Source organism: Nuphar pumila, chromosome 9 (assembly GCF_984573655.1).
Source record: "Nuphar pumila chromosome 9, dmNupPumi1.hap1.1, whole genome shotgun sequence".
In the NCBI taxonomy this organism is placed as follows: Eukaryota; Viridiplantae; Streptophyta; class Magnoliopsida; order Nymphaeales; family Nymphaeaceae; genus Nuphar; species Nuphar pumila.
In genome coordinates, this window is record NC_143257.1 from 75,794,408 (window position 1) to 75,808,659 (window position 14,252).

Here is a 14,252-nt window from a genome sequence, read left to right on the forward strand (position 1 = left end):
TTAAAAAAAATCCATAAAGGCCTACATTTATTTCTAACAAGTTTACTCATTTTGAAGGAATTTTTATTTCCTTTTCAATTATTGTAATTGATTCAAAGGTTATAATAATTTTATTAATGAAAATTTTACTTTATGCTTAGTTTAGAATGAATGAGCATCTTAGTTTAAATCTTAATTTTATTTTAACTTATTATATTTTTCCATTTTTTTCTTAAATATACTATGAAAAACATGAATGGCACATGCATCATTTAATAAAGAATAAATAAAACTAAGTAAAGTTTGTATTTACGGCCCTAGTCAGAATACGAATAATACTTAGAGTTATTATTCTTTATTAAATAAAAATTTGACCTACACTTTTAGGTCATTTTCGAAAATCATCATTTCTTTCAAAACTAATTCTCTTTTCTTTCTTTATTTGAATTAAAATAAAGATTAATTCAAAATATATTTATGGCCCTAGTCGTGAATATATTAATTTTTTTTTTAATTCCATAAAGGCACAAAATCTCTTTTTTTTCTTTATTAGAATTTTACTAAAGATTAATTTAAAGTATATTTGTGACCCTAGTCATGAATATATGGAAATTAATCTTGTTTTAATTCTATAAAGTACAAAATTTTTCTTAAAATACAAATGATTTTTCAAAGAAATAGCATATTCATCATTTAAGATAAAATTGCATCATTTTTTTAAATTATTTCCAGTCATTTTCAAATTTACAAGTGACTTTTGAAATGATTTTCAAAAACAATTTTCATTTCTAAATTCAAAGCCATTTTTCAATTTTCATTCTCAAATTCAAAGTTACTTTTCAATTTCATTTTCAACCTCATTCAATTTTAAAACTTATTTCAAATTTCAATTTTCAAATTTCAATTTTCAATTTTCAATTTTCATATTTCAATTTTCAATTTTTATTCTCTTTTTTCATTTTCAAAATTCTAAATTTAATTTCACCTTTCATTTCAATTCCAAATATTCATTTCAAATTCTGATTCAAATTTTGAATTTTGATTTTATTTCAATTTTAAAATCAATTTCAACTTTCTATTTTCCAATTTCAAAATTCGACTTTGAATTTCATTTCAAATATCAATTTCAATTTTCTATTTCTTTTCAAAATCCAAATTTTGAAATTCATTTTCATTTGAAATTCAAATGTCAATTTCAAATTTCCCATTTTCAAATTTCAATTCTTAATTTTATTTCAATTCTCAATTTTTATCTCAAAAATAAATTTCAAATTTCATTTTGAATTTTCAATTCTAAATTCCAATTTCATTTCCAAAATTTCAATTTTTAATTTTTAATTTTTAATTTTTAATTTTTAATTTTTAATTTTTTATTTTCGATTTCAGATTTCAATTCTTCAATTTTAAATTCAAAGTTCGATTTTAATTTCCAATTCTGATTTTCAAATTTCAATTTCAAAATTCGATTTCTAAGTTCAATTCTCAATTAAAAAATAAACTCTAATTTCGATTTTCAATCAATTCAGATTTCGAATTTTGAAACTTGACTTTGAATTCAATTTCAAAACTTTCAATTTCATTTTGTCATTTTCAATTCAAAATTCAACTTTGAATTCCATTTCGAAATCGAATTCAATTTTCAAACTCAAATTCAATTCGAACTTCAAGTTTTCAATTCAAATTCAATTCAATTTCAAATTTTTAGTTCAAACTCAGTTTCAATTTTTCAACTCAAGTTCAATTCTCCCATTTCCAAATATATCTTCAAAATCCATTTCAAAAACACTTGGAAAATCCAGATTTCTGAAATATCTCCAAAAGCATACATATTTTTCAAATTCAAAATCATAGCACAAGCCTAATTCAATGTGCATTTAGGACTTGGAATAATTTCTTTGGCAAATTTAGGCAAAACAAAGGCATAAAATCGATCCTTGGTGCAATTACCCCTAGTAATGGTGCCAAGAATGGTTGAACCTCGTACCGACGAGCGAATCCTGTCTCCCCATTTTCCCACATTTTCTAAAAATGAAGGCGAGTAAATTTTCAAAATCTTTTCAAAAGGTCATGTGGACCTTGTGAGAGTTTTTTTCTTTCTTTCTAAAAAGAAAAGAATTTTTTTTTTCAACGATCACAGCGATAAAGTTCGAATTTCGACCTTTGAATCAATAGAGTTGACCTCGTTGGAGGAAATACTCTAGGTAAAAGAGGGAATATCTTTGCACATGCATGCACATTTTCCATCATTTGAATCAGCTCACATAAAATAAGAACTTGATTTCCTTTTGATATATTCGGGTACCTCATTTATCCTTCTTTAGCACTTAATAACTGAAGTTTTCAAGATCCTTCCATTCTTTTCGGTCTAAGGGCCCAGGCTCTCAGATCCACGCATTTCCCTACTTTTCTCATTGTCCCACCATAGACAGTTATTTTTAGGTTCTAGGTCAAGCCAAGTTTCCCGCGAGAGGTCATTTCAAAAACTCATTTTAGTCTCAGTCATGAGACGCCCCATTCCAATCCCTTTTCAAGCTTTAGGGACCCCTTATTTTTTTTGCCTTTTGCAACCCCTTTTGGATTCTTTGTGCAAAATCTGGACGTCCCATCATTCTCATATCCGTTCAGGTTAAGGATTGTACCTAAGCCTCGTCTCACGAGGTATTTTTCATATCCATTCAGGTTAAGGATTGTACTTGAGCCTCGTCTCAAGAGGTATTTTTCATATCCGTTCAGGTTAAGGATTGTACCTGAGCCTCATCTCACGAGGTATTTTTCATATCTGTTTAGGTTAACGATTGTACCTGAGCCTCGTCTCACGAGGTATTTTTCATATCCGTTCAGGTTAAGGATTGTATCTGAGCCCTCATTTCATGTGGTATTTTTCTCCCCACTCAAGTAAGGGTCAAACCTGAGCCTCATTTCATGAGATATTTTTCTCCCCGTTCAGGTAAGGGTTAAACTTGGGCCTCATTCTATGAGGTATTCTCGTCCCATTCAGGATAAGAGCTAAACCTCAATTTCTGCAAAAAGGTCACTACATAAGCTTATCTTGTCTCAGCCATGAGACCTCTCCCTGACCAAAATCTTCCCTTTTCACAATTTCAGGAACTCCATTTTTCTTGCCTTTTGCAACCTGTTTCAGGTTTTTCTTGCAAAATTCAAAAGTCCCAGCACGATTTCCTCGTTCCTTTCATCTAATCATTTCATTCTCGAGGATTTCGTCCTTCTTAAAGCCAAGTCATTCAGGGTAAGATACTAAACTTGAACCTCACTTCGTGAGGATCATTTCCACAATCAATTCTTTTATACCCAGTAAGACTTTTCTAACTGGGGCATTTTTATTTTTGAAATTTGGTGTGTTTTTTATTACTACTAAGCTCGACTTTCAATCGGCTTAGCAGCAAAGAGGGGCATCTGTAAACACCCCAAATTTTTCAGATCCATTTCGAACATCTCTTTTCACAAATGGCCAAATATTGTAGGGCAGTGTTGGGTCTCACCCCTAGGCTTACCCCAGTTTAGAGATCAGCCTACCCTTGTTTCGTCAATAAAATTACCATTTTACCCCTGAATCACCCTTAGACCTTTGCCTGACAGACTTAGCCAAGTTCATGCTAAGTTCATAAGAGTTAGAATGTCAGTCGTTTCTAACTCCCCTAAGCTCACGATGAGCAGTGTTAGTCCATTTCAGCTAAATTTAGTTTATTTCTGGCAAAATGAGATCATTTTTAGCTCAAATTTTAGCCAAACTATCACCAAGTCAGTTAAAACCAGTAGATCTTATCCCCATGAGTCTGATCTAAGTTCATCAGAAGTATAAAAGATTTGAATCCAGTTCTAAGTCACTTCTCATACTCTCGAGATTGTATTTTAGCTCGTCTGAGCTCAATTCAGTCCAAATTGAGCTAACATGAGCTAGTGTTTTAGATCTGAATTTAGTTCACCTTAGTATAGCTGGCTTCTGATTCAGTTCATTCCAATCCTATCCAGTTCAAATTAGTTCAGACCAGTTCAGTACCGTGTTTCTACCCCTGCAGGGCAAAAACCAAAAAATTATAAATTTCTTCAAAACATCATTTCTACCAATTTTTAAACTGGGACAAGTCCCAAATTCAGACTCGGGTCAATTTCTTTATCTGATATTCTATCAATATCCGAGATCCAATCCATTTCAAATCAGATATTAGATCCAATGCTGGATCTGGTGTCCAAATTTCATCCAGGACCTGGAATTTTCATCTAATTCATTCTATAATTCACATCCAGAGTCCAATTCGCTTGCTGAACTTGGAATATCTCATCGAATATCCAGGATCCAATTAATCATTTCAGATCTACTCCCATCTAGATCTACCTCATGATTTGTTCAGAAGGATAATTGAATCAATTTCTTATTTCTAAACTCAGACTCAGATCCACTTTATCATCTGGTATCTGAGGCATAACTCCATTTCTTGGATTCTGATCCAGATCCAAGATCCAATTCCAATCTCTGAGTTTGGTCCAAGATCCGAATCAAAATCCCAATTTTCATTATGAATTTGGGTTTTGCATTTCAATTTATTTCAGAAATCCATATTCAGGGTCCGATTGCCATTTTGGACCAATTTCCTTCAATCGAGATTCAGATCCAATTTTATTCAAAACCTCGGATCCAAATCCTTTTCAAAATTCAATTTTTATCTTAATTTCGAAATCAATTCTTGAATTTCAAAATTCAAATCCATCATTTTGTAAAAATCTTTTGAAAAATACCCCGAATCCAATTCATAATTCAATCTGGATTTCGAAATATCAAAATGGATCCAGATTCAAAATCAAAATCCAATTTAAAAAATAATCTTTAAATTTTGAATCCAAATTCAATCTAGATCCGATTTTAACTCAAATTCAAATTTTTGAAAATCAAATTGGATCTTGGATCCAATTGAAATCCGTTATTTTCAAATTCCTCTTTTATTTTTCATCTTTTTCACTTATATTTTTAAACCTTTCAAAATAAAAAAGAAAAAAATATATTTTAAAAAAGGGGGTGTCACTTGGCATTTTCAAATGAGTTTCAATTTTAAATCTTTGATCTAGCATTAAAAACTTCATTTTCACCTAATTTTAACCTCATCTCTTTGGCTTTAAGAACACACATGGGCACTACTTGCAAAGTGGTGCCACATGTCAATATTTTGGCAAAACACCTGAAATGCCATTTTGAAAAAACCCAAATTTCCCACATGGGGTTTGCACCCCCCCCCCCCCCATGTCAGCCTCCCTTGCCACCTCAGCCCTAGAGCTTAAAATATCTCAAATGTTAATTACCCACAATACCCCTAGATCTATCTATAAATAGATCTAGGGGGGGAAAGTTTTTCAAGAAAACCTACCTCTCCTCCTCTTCTTTCCATTCTTAATTCTAATTTTGCTTGGTGGCTGAAGTTAAGAAGAAGAAGAACTCCTCCAGCCCTTAAGGTAGGCCCTCTCTTTCATTTCTTTTTTTTCTTTCATTTTTTTTTATTTCTCCAAATGTCGCCCCCCTCTTCTCTTCCTTTTCTTGCAATTTCTTTTTAATTCCATGAATATCAATGTAGATTTACATTATTTCTGTATCAATATTCCTTTTATGCCTTTTGATTCATTCGAATTGCTATTTACTTTATGCATTTTCATTCTAGCCATTAAGATTATGAGATTTGATCTTCAATAGATCAAATCTCATTTTCAATTGGCTAAATCGATTGCAATTTATGCCCCAATGCTTTCAATTTCATTTTTAGATACTTTAATTCTGTTTTTGAATCATTTTCATCATCATCCATGATTCGAAATGGTAGATCTCATGCTTGATCATTAGATCAATTCATTAATGAGGTTCTATTCTATTCAATCAAGCTTAGATGATATTTTCTATTCTTGTTCATTTTTTATTTCATCAATTCACATATAATTAGGCATCATTTTAATTTGATTTATTTACTGTATCTTCCTTTATGTATTTTCGGGATCTCCACTAAAAATCAGATCATTCTGAGTTGATTTAGTCTACCAAAAAAATCAGGATTTGGACCCTGTCATTCTGGGCCGCCCGAATTTTCCCTAAAACTAGACCAACTTGCCGGAGTGATTTCTCCCTAACCAAAGATGATGTTTCTATTATGTAAAAAGTGATGTCTTCAGCATTAAATCTAGTTACTCCATGCCAAACTTTATCAATTTTTATGGTGTTTTCATACATAATTTTGGTCAAAAACCACAACCCTGTCACCCTGTATCATTTTAATTGCTCAGGTTTTTGTCTTTTTTGTCAGAGTCATATCTCCCTAATGGGAGATCATTTTTGAGATCTGTAAAAACGGATCTTCTTTATCTTCATGGCTAATTTATCTTTGGAAATTTTCATCAATTTTTATGGTAGTTTTTTATTGCTTTTATATTTAAAACCGAGATCCTATCTATTTATAATCTCAGGCATTGCTCAAACCTAGGATCAATTTGTTGCAATCATATCTCCCTAATGGAAGATCATTTTTCAAAATCTGTAAAAAGTAAATTCTTCCTTAAAATGTTTAGTTTATGCATGTCAATTTTCATAAATTTTTTTTTTCTTTTCAATGGTCATTTAGATCAAAATCCAAAACCCTATTGTTTTTCTTTGTCAGGCTTTACACAGGTTTTGGGCTAACTTGTTTGGATTGGATCTCCCCAATGGAAAATAATTTTTTAGATCTATAAATTGGATATTTTTTCTATGAATTTCTAGTTTATCTCTATAAATTTTTGACAACTTCTATAGATTTTTTATATTTGATTCTGATCAAGCATCAGAACCCTATCATTTTGCCTCATTAAGCATTACTTAAATCTTACCTCATTTTGTTTAGATGAGCTCTCTCTAATGAAAAATTATTTTCAAAATCTGTAAAAAGGGTTTTTCTCCATTTTATGTCTAGTTTATCCATATTAAATTTTATAAACTTTCATGATAATTAGATATTCCAATTCTGCTAAAGTCGAGACTGGTTATAGAACTTCAAGTTCTGTAACAGGTTCATTTTCTAAGATGGAATAGTGACTTCCTGAAGTCACCATTTCCAAACCAGGCTTGATTTTCTAACTCTATAAATTGGAGTTGTTTTTTTAGTGTGTTGAGCAATTTTGACCACAAATTTGGGAGAAATTGAATCGGTTTAGTCTCTGAAACACAAAAATTATAGAAATTAGTCTATTAAAACCCAATTTTCTGTTTCTAAAATTAATTCTCTAATGTTTTGGTCATATCTCAAGTTTCAAAATTGATTTTGGAGTTCTGTAAAAAGAAAATATTTCTCTGATGTGTCATAAATCTATGAATTAATTTTTAGTTTTTTTTGAGTTGTTTTAGACTTTCATTCACCCAAAATTCTTTAACAGGTCCTTTTGTAAATCCTGGATTTTGCAAATTCTTGTTTTGATTGGATAAAAACCCCTAATTCAGAATTTTCTCCAATCTTTTCATGCATTTTTCAATTCTAGGGTATTTCCAAGGTTGTTAGGAGTCTTCATAGCAATTTTTATAAATTTCTATGGTCATTTGACCCTTCATTCATTGCATTTTTCAAAACCAATTTTGTAGAAATCATTCTCTTTGTTAAAATGAAGTTAAATTGGGCATTTTAACACTTTTAATTTCAATCCTCAAACATAATTCGTGTATTTCATGAATTGAAAATATCTTTTGTCAACTTAGAATGCCTTAACTTTATTTTAAACAAATTTTGGAGTTTAATTGCCTTTTATTTCAATCATTTCCAATATATTTTCATAAAAACCTCAATTTCAAAGTTAATATCATTTTAAATTCAAGTTTTAAATCATATTTACATGTTTCAAACCTTAATTTCGAAAATTCGAAACTCCAAAACTTATTTTCAAAATGCTTTTGCAATGGCCATGCATCATTTGAAATTCCACTAGAGGGGGGGTGAATAGTGAAATACGATGCAGATCGATAAAATAAAAAATAAGGCAATAAGGCACAACACAATAAACACAGGATTTATACTGGTTCGGCCGAGTTACTGACCTACATCCAGTCCCCAAGTAAAACACTTGAGCCTTCCACTATAACATCCGAGTCACCGGATAAATAGTACAACACCCTCTTCCTCAGAGGTCTACTTCTCTTAACATAGAAGGGAAACACCCTCTTCCTCAGAGGTCTACTTCTCTCAACAGAGAAGGGAAACACCCTCTTCCTCAGAGGTCTACTTCTCTCAACAGAGAAGGGAAAACACCCTCTTCCTCAGAGGTCTACTTCTCTCAACAGAGAAGGAAAACACCCTCTTCCTCAGAGGTCTACTTCTCTCAACAGAGAAGGGAAACACCCTCTTCCTCAGAGGTCTACTTCTCTCAACAGAGAAGGGATACAGCAGAGATCAGAAAGTTACAACACTTTCCTATAGAACCTTCAGAATGATATGCAGAGTATGAATGCACGTATGAAGATTCTCAGAATGATCTTTTTCTTTTCTTACACACTCTTGTATTTTTCTGAGAGCTCTTCTTGACTTTTTCTCTTTCTTTTACTCTTTCTTTTTCTAAGCTCTTTTCTCACAGTGTCGAGCAAGAATTTTTCTCGTTGAAAGCTTGCTTGTCTTTTCACACTGTTGTGTTTGTATATATATAGTCTTTAGAAAACTAGTAGTTGTCTTTTTGAAATGATTGTCCTTTTGGGATATAAGAAGTCAGGTCATTTCAAAAACAACTTAGTGTGAAAAAGATAAGTGTACTATATTGCTTTTTCAAAAAGTCTTCTTTCCATACGAAGCATTTTTGGAGTACACTATTCGTTGGTGTATTTTAAATGAGTTATTCTTTGTATTAGGTCTTTTCTCATAATAAATGTTCTGTAGGATTTTTGAACGTTGAAGTGTAGTTTATCATGTAGTTTTGTCTTTACTCAATTTAATGGTTTGTAGTACATTGAACGTTGGAATATATTCTATCATGTAATTTTGTCTTTAGTCAATTTAATGAATATTAGTATATTAATATTTTTCTTACAAGTCGTCACTTATAATAAATGTATGTAAGTGTGATAAATGTTTGTTGAGTACTTTATTTATAAATGGTCATTTCTTAAAAGCTTTTTGGAATAGCATTTAATGTTTACAAAAAGAATGATGACTTTAAGTAAGTTGACATTCTTGAGTGTGGGTTTTATTTATAAATAAATAGTCGTTTCTCAAATGCTTTTTGAGGTGACATTTAATGCTTAAAGAAATAAATGGTCATTTCTTATTTTAATAAAATAATATATTTTTTCTCAAATCGTCAATTCTAAAATGAATGGTTGTGAAGTACACTAAATGCTTGAGTAATACTTATATTACAAATAGTCATTTCTCAAATAAATGCTTGTGTATTATCTTTTCATAATTTGTCTTTTCTTACATAAATGTTTATGTATTATGAACCAAATTTTCTTACGTAAAAATTTGTGTATTATGAACTAATGCATTTTGTCTTTTCTTACATAAATGCTTATGTATTATGAACCAATACATCTTTTCACATTTTGTCTTTTCTTACATAAATGCTTATGTATTATGAACCAATACCTCTTTTCACATTTTGTCTTTTCTTCATAAATGCTTATGTATTATGAACCAATACATCTTTTCATAATTTGTCTTTTCTTACATAAATGCTTATGTATTATGAACCAAAATTTCTTACGTAAATGTTTGTGTGTTATGAATTAATTCATTTTGTCTTTTTCTTTCATATTTGAAATCATTAGCTTTTATATCTTTTCAAGTTGTCTTTTTCATAAATGCATGTTAGAAGGTACAATTAATGCTTTTGAAATCATGAGCTATTATATCTTGTCAAAATGTCTTTTTCATAAATGCTTGTAGGAAGTACAATGATTTGTTTCAAAAAGGTGTTTTTGAAATGCTACAATATACATAACGTATCCTTTTATGAAAGCTTAACTTTTTGTAAATAAATGGCTTGTATGATTTCAAAGTATATAGTCTAATATGAAATATGCATGCTTCTGAAGGTTCTGTTACATATGACTCTAAAGAAGAAAAAAATCTTTATCTTGAGGTAGCCGATCTTCTTGGATAATCTTTATGAATGTATGGCCCATCAAGCTTTTTCTTCAAAGTAGTATGATTGCATCAAATAGTTGCACTTGATCAAGTTGTCTTCACTCTTCTTAAGTGAAATAACCTTGCATCAAATACTCGTTAAATACATAGCACATCATATCCAGTCATAATATAACATATTCAGTTTCACATATGAAAGCATATCACATTTATCATATCTCATGAAAGCATATCATGTATTTATCATGTATCATATATATGCATCATGCAAGCATATCATATTTATCATGTATCATCAAAACATAGTTTCTCAACATTCTCCCCCTTTTTTATGATGACAATATATGTTCCCCCTGTCAATAAGCCATATATATTATGATGATTTAAATATGATATCATAAATAAAAAATGCATAGAAATAGTAATCATAAAAAACACCAGAATTAACATAAAAAAAGTTTGTGTATACTTCATGTGTATGAGATAATGAGTTAAACGTTTTTCTCCTACATAGGAGAGATAAGTTTTCTCTCCCCCTTTGTCATTGACAAAAAGGAAGGATCAGAGTCGAAGAGTTAATATTATAGACCAGGTTGAAGCAAGTTGAAGACAAGTCAAGAAATGGATTTCAAATAATACATGGGGCGATCCATTGTTTTGAGACAGAGTAAAGAAGGAAGTGAGCTCAATTCATGTGAGAGAGATGAATAGAGATAAAGTCAAGCTGAAAAGACATAATGAGAAATTTTAAGTTGGGCGTATGAAGAGAGTGATGACAGACATGGATTTTCAAATAAGACATGGATAGAGAAGAGGACAAAAATAATTAATGAGTGATATGAGATGAAAGAGATAAAGAAATGTCATGATTGCTTATTTAATATATAAATAGTTTTTATGGATAGACGTGAAAGGAAATAGGTCATAGGGTGATCATGTGATGTGTACTTTGAAAGATATGACATTTTTAAAAGAAAAGAATGACTTAAAAAATGTTTCATGATTAATGTGTTTTCATATTTGTAATTTTTATGAGTATACGTAAATATGAGAAGGACACACTTTGACTTTGAATAGTGGTAAGAGAGATGATGAGACAAAAAGAGAAAGAGTCAAAAATATATTCGAAAAGAATAAGAATTGATAAATGATAGATAAAAAATAAGAATAGACATGGAGGAGTCGGATTCAAAAATCTAAAATATATAAAAAAAATGTATTCGAGAGATGAAATGAGGAGACAAAAGATATTCATGAGTGAAGAGTAATAATTGTTTATATAAGAAGTATTTTTATGGATATGCGTGGAAGGAGTAAGAGTAGACATAAAGAAAAGTGAGATGACATATATAGATTTTCGAGTAGGATAGGAATAAAAAAACAAGAAAAAAATTCATGATTGATATGAGATGAAAGACATAAAATAAAGTTATGATTGACATGAATTAATGTTTATTTGATAAACATATTTTTAAAGAAACTCGATTGGAGGAAGTTCATAGTTTTTAGAGAATAAAGTTAAGTTTTAAACTAGTAAAGGAGTCAAAATCACGGATTGAAAAGAATGGAGGCTCAATTCGTATGAGAGAGAGAGAGAGAAGGATGGTACTAAAGGTACTAATAAGAATAAAAAAAATGAAGGACAAGTTTTTCGAATAATTTTTCATAAAAGGTGTGAAGGATGAAAGGACGATAATAGATTGTACTTAGGATATGATATAACAGATGATGTAGTAAGATTTTACGTGAAATATGACAGCTTGATTTTGAAAAAGGTGGTGAAGAAAATAAGAAGGATAAACACTCGATTTATTTACCATAAAGTTTAGTGAAGTGTCTTAATAGGAGGAAAGGAAGTCATGAAAAGGGATATATCACTTGAAAAAATAACATAAGTGAGAAACACAGTATCATGTTGAATCTCGAATAGCTTATCGTAAGAGAGGTTTTCACAAGAAGACAAAAGTGATAAAAGGTGTTATGAGATGAGTGATGTGAACAGAGTCATGATAGCTTTACTTAATATTAATTTTTTTTATGGATATGAGTGTAAAGGAAATAGGACAAGGAGTTATTATTGATGTGTACTTGAAAGATGACAAGTTGAAAGACATAAAGAATGTGTCATGATGAATGTGTTTTTATGAGTGTTTAGAGTATACGTGAATATAGTTTGACTTTGAATAGTGAAAAAAATAAAAACATTGATAAGAAGAAAAATAAGATTTTAATAGAACTCATAAAAAGTTTTAGTCTTAATAAATGTGATTAATTATAAGTCACTTAGTTTGCATATTCCTAGTTCTCTTCTAATTCGTGTAAAGTCTTCATGTTTCAATGGTTTAGTGAATATGTCTGCTAATTGTTTATTAGTGGGTATAAATTCTAGTTTGATTATATTGTTTAGAACTTGTTCTCTTAAAAAGTGGTGTCTAATTTGAATGTGTTTAGTTTGAGTGTAAAATAGAAAAGTTTTAAGTCTCATACCACACACGAGGTGCTTGTTTTAATCCATATAAAGCACGTTTTAGTTTAAAAAATGATCAGAAAATTGTTCATTTTCAAAACCCGGAGGTTGTTTTACATAAACTTGTTCATTTATAAAACCATTTAGAAAAGCACTTTTAACATTCATTTGATATAGTTTAAAATCCATATAGCTTGCATATGCTAAAAACATTCTTATAGATTCAAGTATAGCAACAAGAGCAAATGTTTTATCAAAGTCAATACCTTCCTCCTGATTGTATCCTTGAGCCACTAGCCTTGCCTTGTTTCTTACAACATTACCTGATTCATCCAACTTATTTCTAAAGATCCATCTTGTCCCAATGATTTGATGATCTTTTGGTTTTGGTACAAGATCCCACACATCATTTCTTTGGAACTGGTTAAGTTCTTCAGTCATTGCTAGCATCCAGAACTCGTCTATGATGGCTTCATCAATCTTTTTAGGTTCAAGTTGAGAAATGAAAGTCATATTTGCAATATGTTCCAACTGAGCTCTTGTTTGAACCCCCTTGGTCAGGTCTCCCAAAGTCTGCTTTTGAGGATGATCTCTGATTTCAGCAAATGTTCTTTGATGATCATTTTCATTAGATTCAGCTGTGTTATCTAAAAGAAAATTTGTACTTTCAAGATCATCATCATTAGTCTTATTATGAACAGATTGACCAATAGATTCATTAAAACTGACATGCATAGATTCTTCAATAGTATTAGTACTCTTATTGAAATATAGCATGCAGTATTAACAGCTTCAGCCCAAAAATATTTAGCAAGATTGTTATGTTGAAGCATAGTTCTGGCAGATTCTTGAGGGATTCTATTCTTTCTTTCTACTACACCATTTTGAGGTGCAGCTCTAAGAAAGGCAAAGTTATGTGAAATACCATGCAAGTTATAAAAAAAGATCATTATCAAATTTTCCTCCACGGTCACTACGAATTTTAACAATTGAAGAGGATTTTTCATATTGTAATTTTTTCATAAAATTTCAATTTCACAAAACATATTACTTTTGTTTTTCAAAAATATTACCCAGGTAAATCTTGAGTAATCATCAATAATGACAAAAGCATATTTATTATGATTAAGACAAGCTACCCTAGAAGGACAAAAAAGATTCAGGTGGAAAAGCTCTAAAGGTCTTTTACTTGACACAACATTCTTTGATTTGAAGGATGATTTTGACAATTTTCTTAATTGACAAGCATCACAAAAAATAGTCTCTTTTAAATGGTATTTTAGGTAACCCACGAACCAAGTTATTTTTAGCCATTTTAGAGATATATTTAAAGTTAACATGTCCCATTCTCATATGCCATAAATTTTGAGAGTCATTATTTACTTATGAGACAATGTTCAGTAATATTATCTAAGTATAATTCATATACATTATTTTTCTTTATACTTTTTAAAACAATATTTTTGTTTGTGTCCACTATGAGGCATGCATCATGTTTAAAACTGACATTATATCCTATGTCACACATTTGACTGATGCTTAAGAGATTGTGTTTTAAACCTTTAACAAGGAGAACGTCTTTGATAAGAGGTTTATCGATATTACCAATATTTCCAATACCAATTATCAAACCTTTGTTGTTATCTCCAAAGGTGACGGTTCCTCCTTCTTTATGATGAAGAACAGTAAAAAGATCTGAATGTCCTGTCATATGT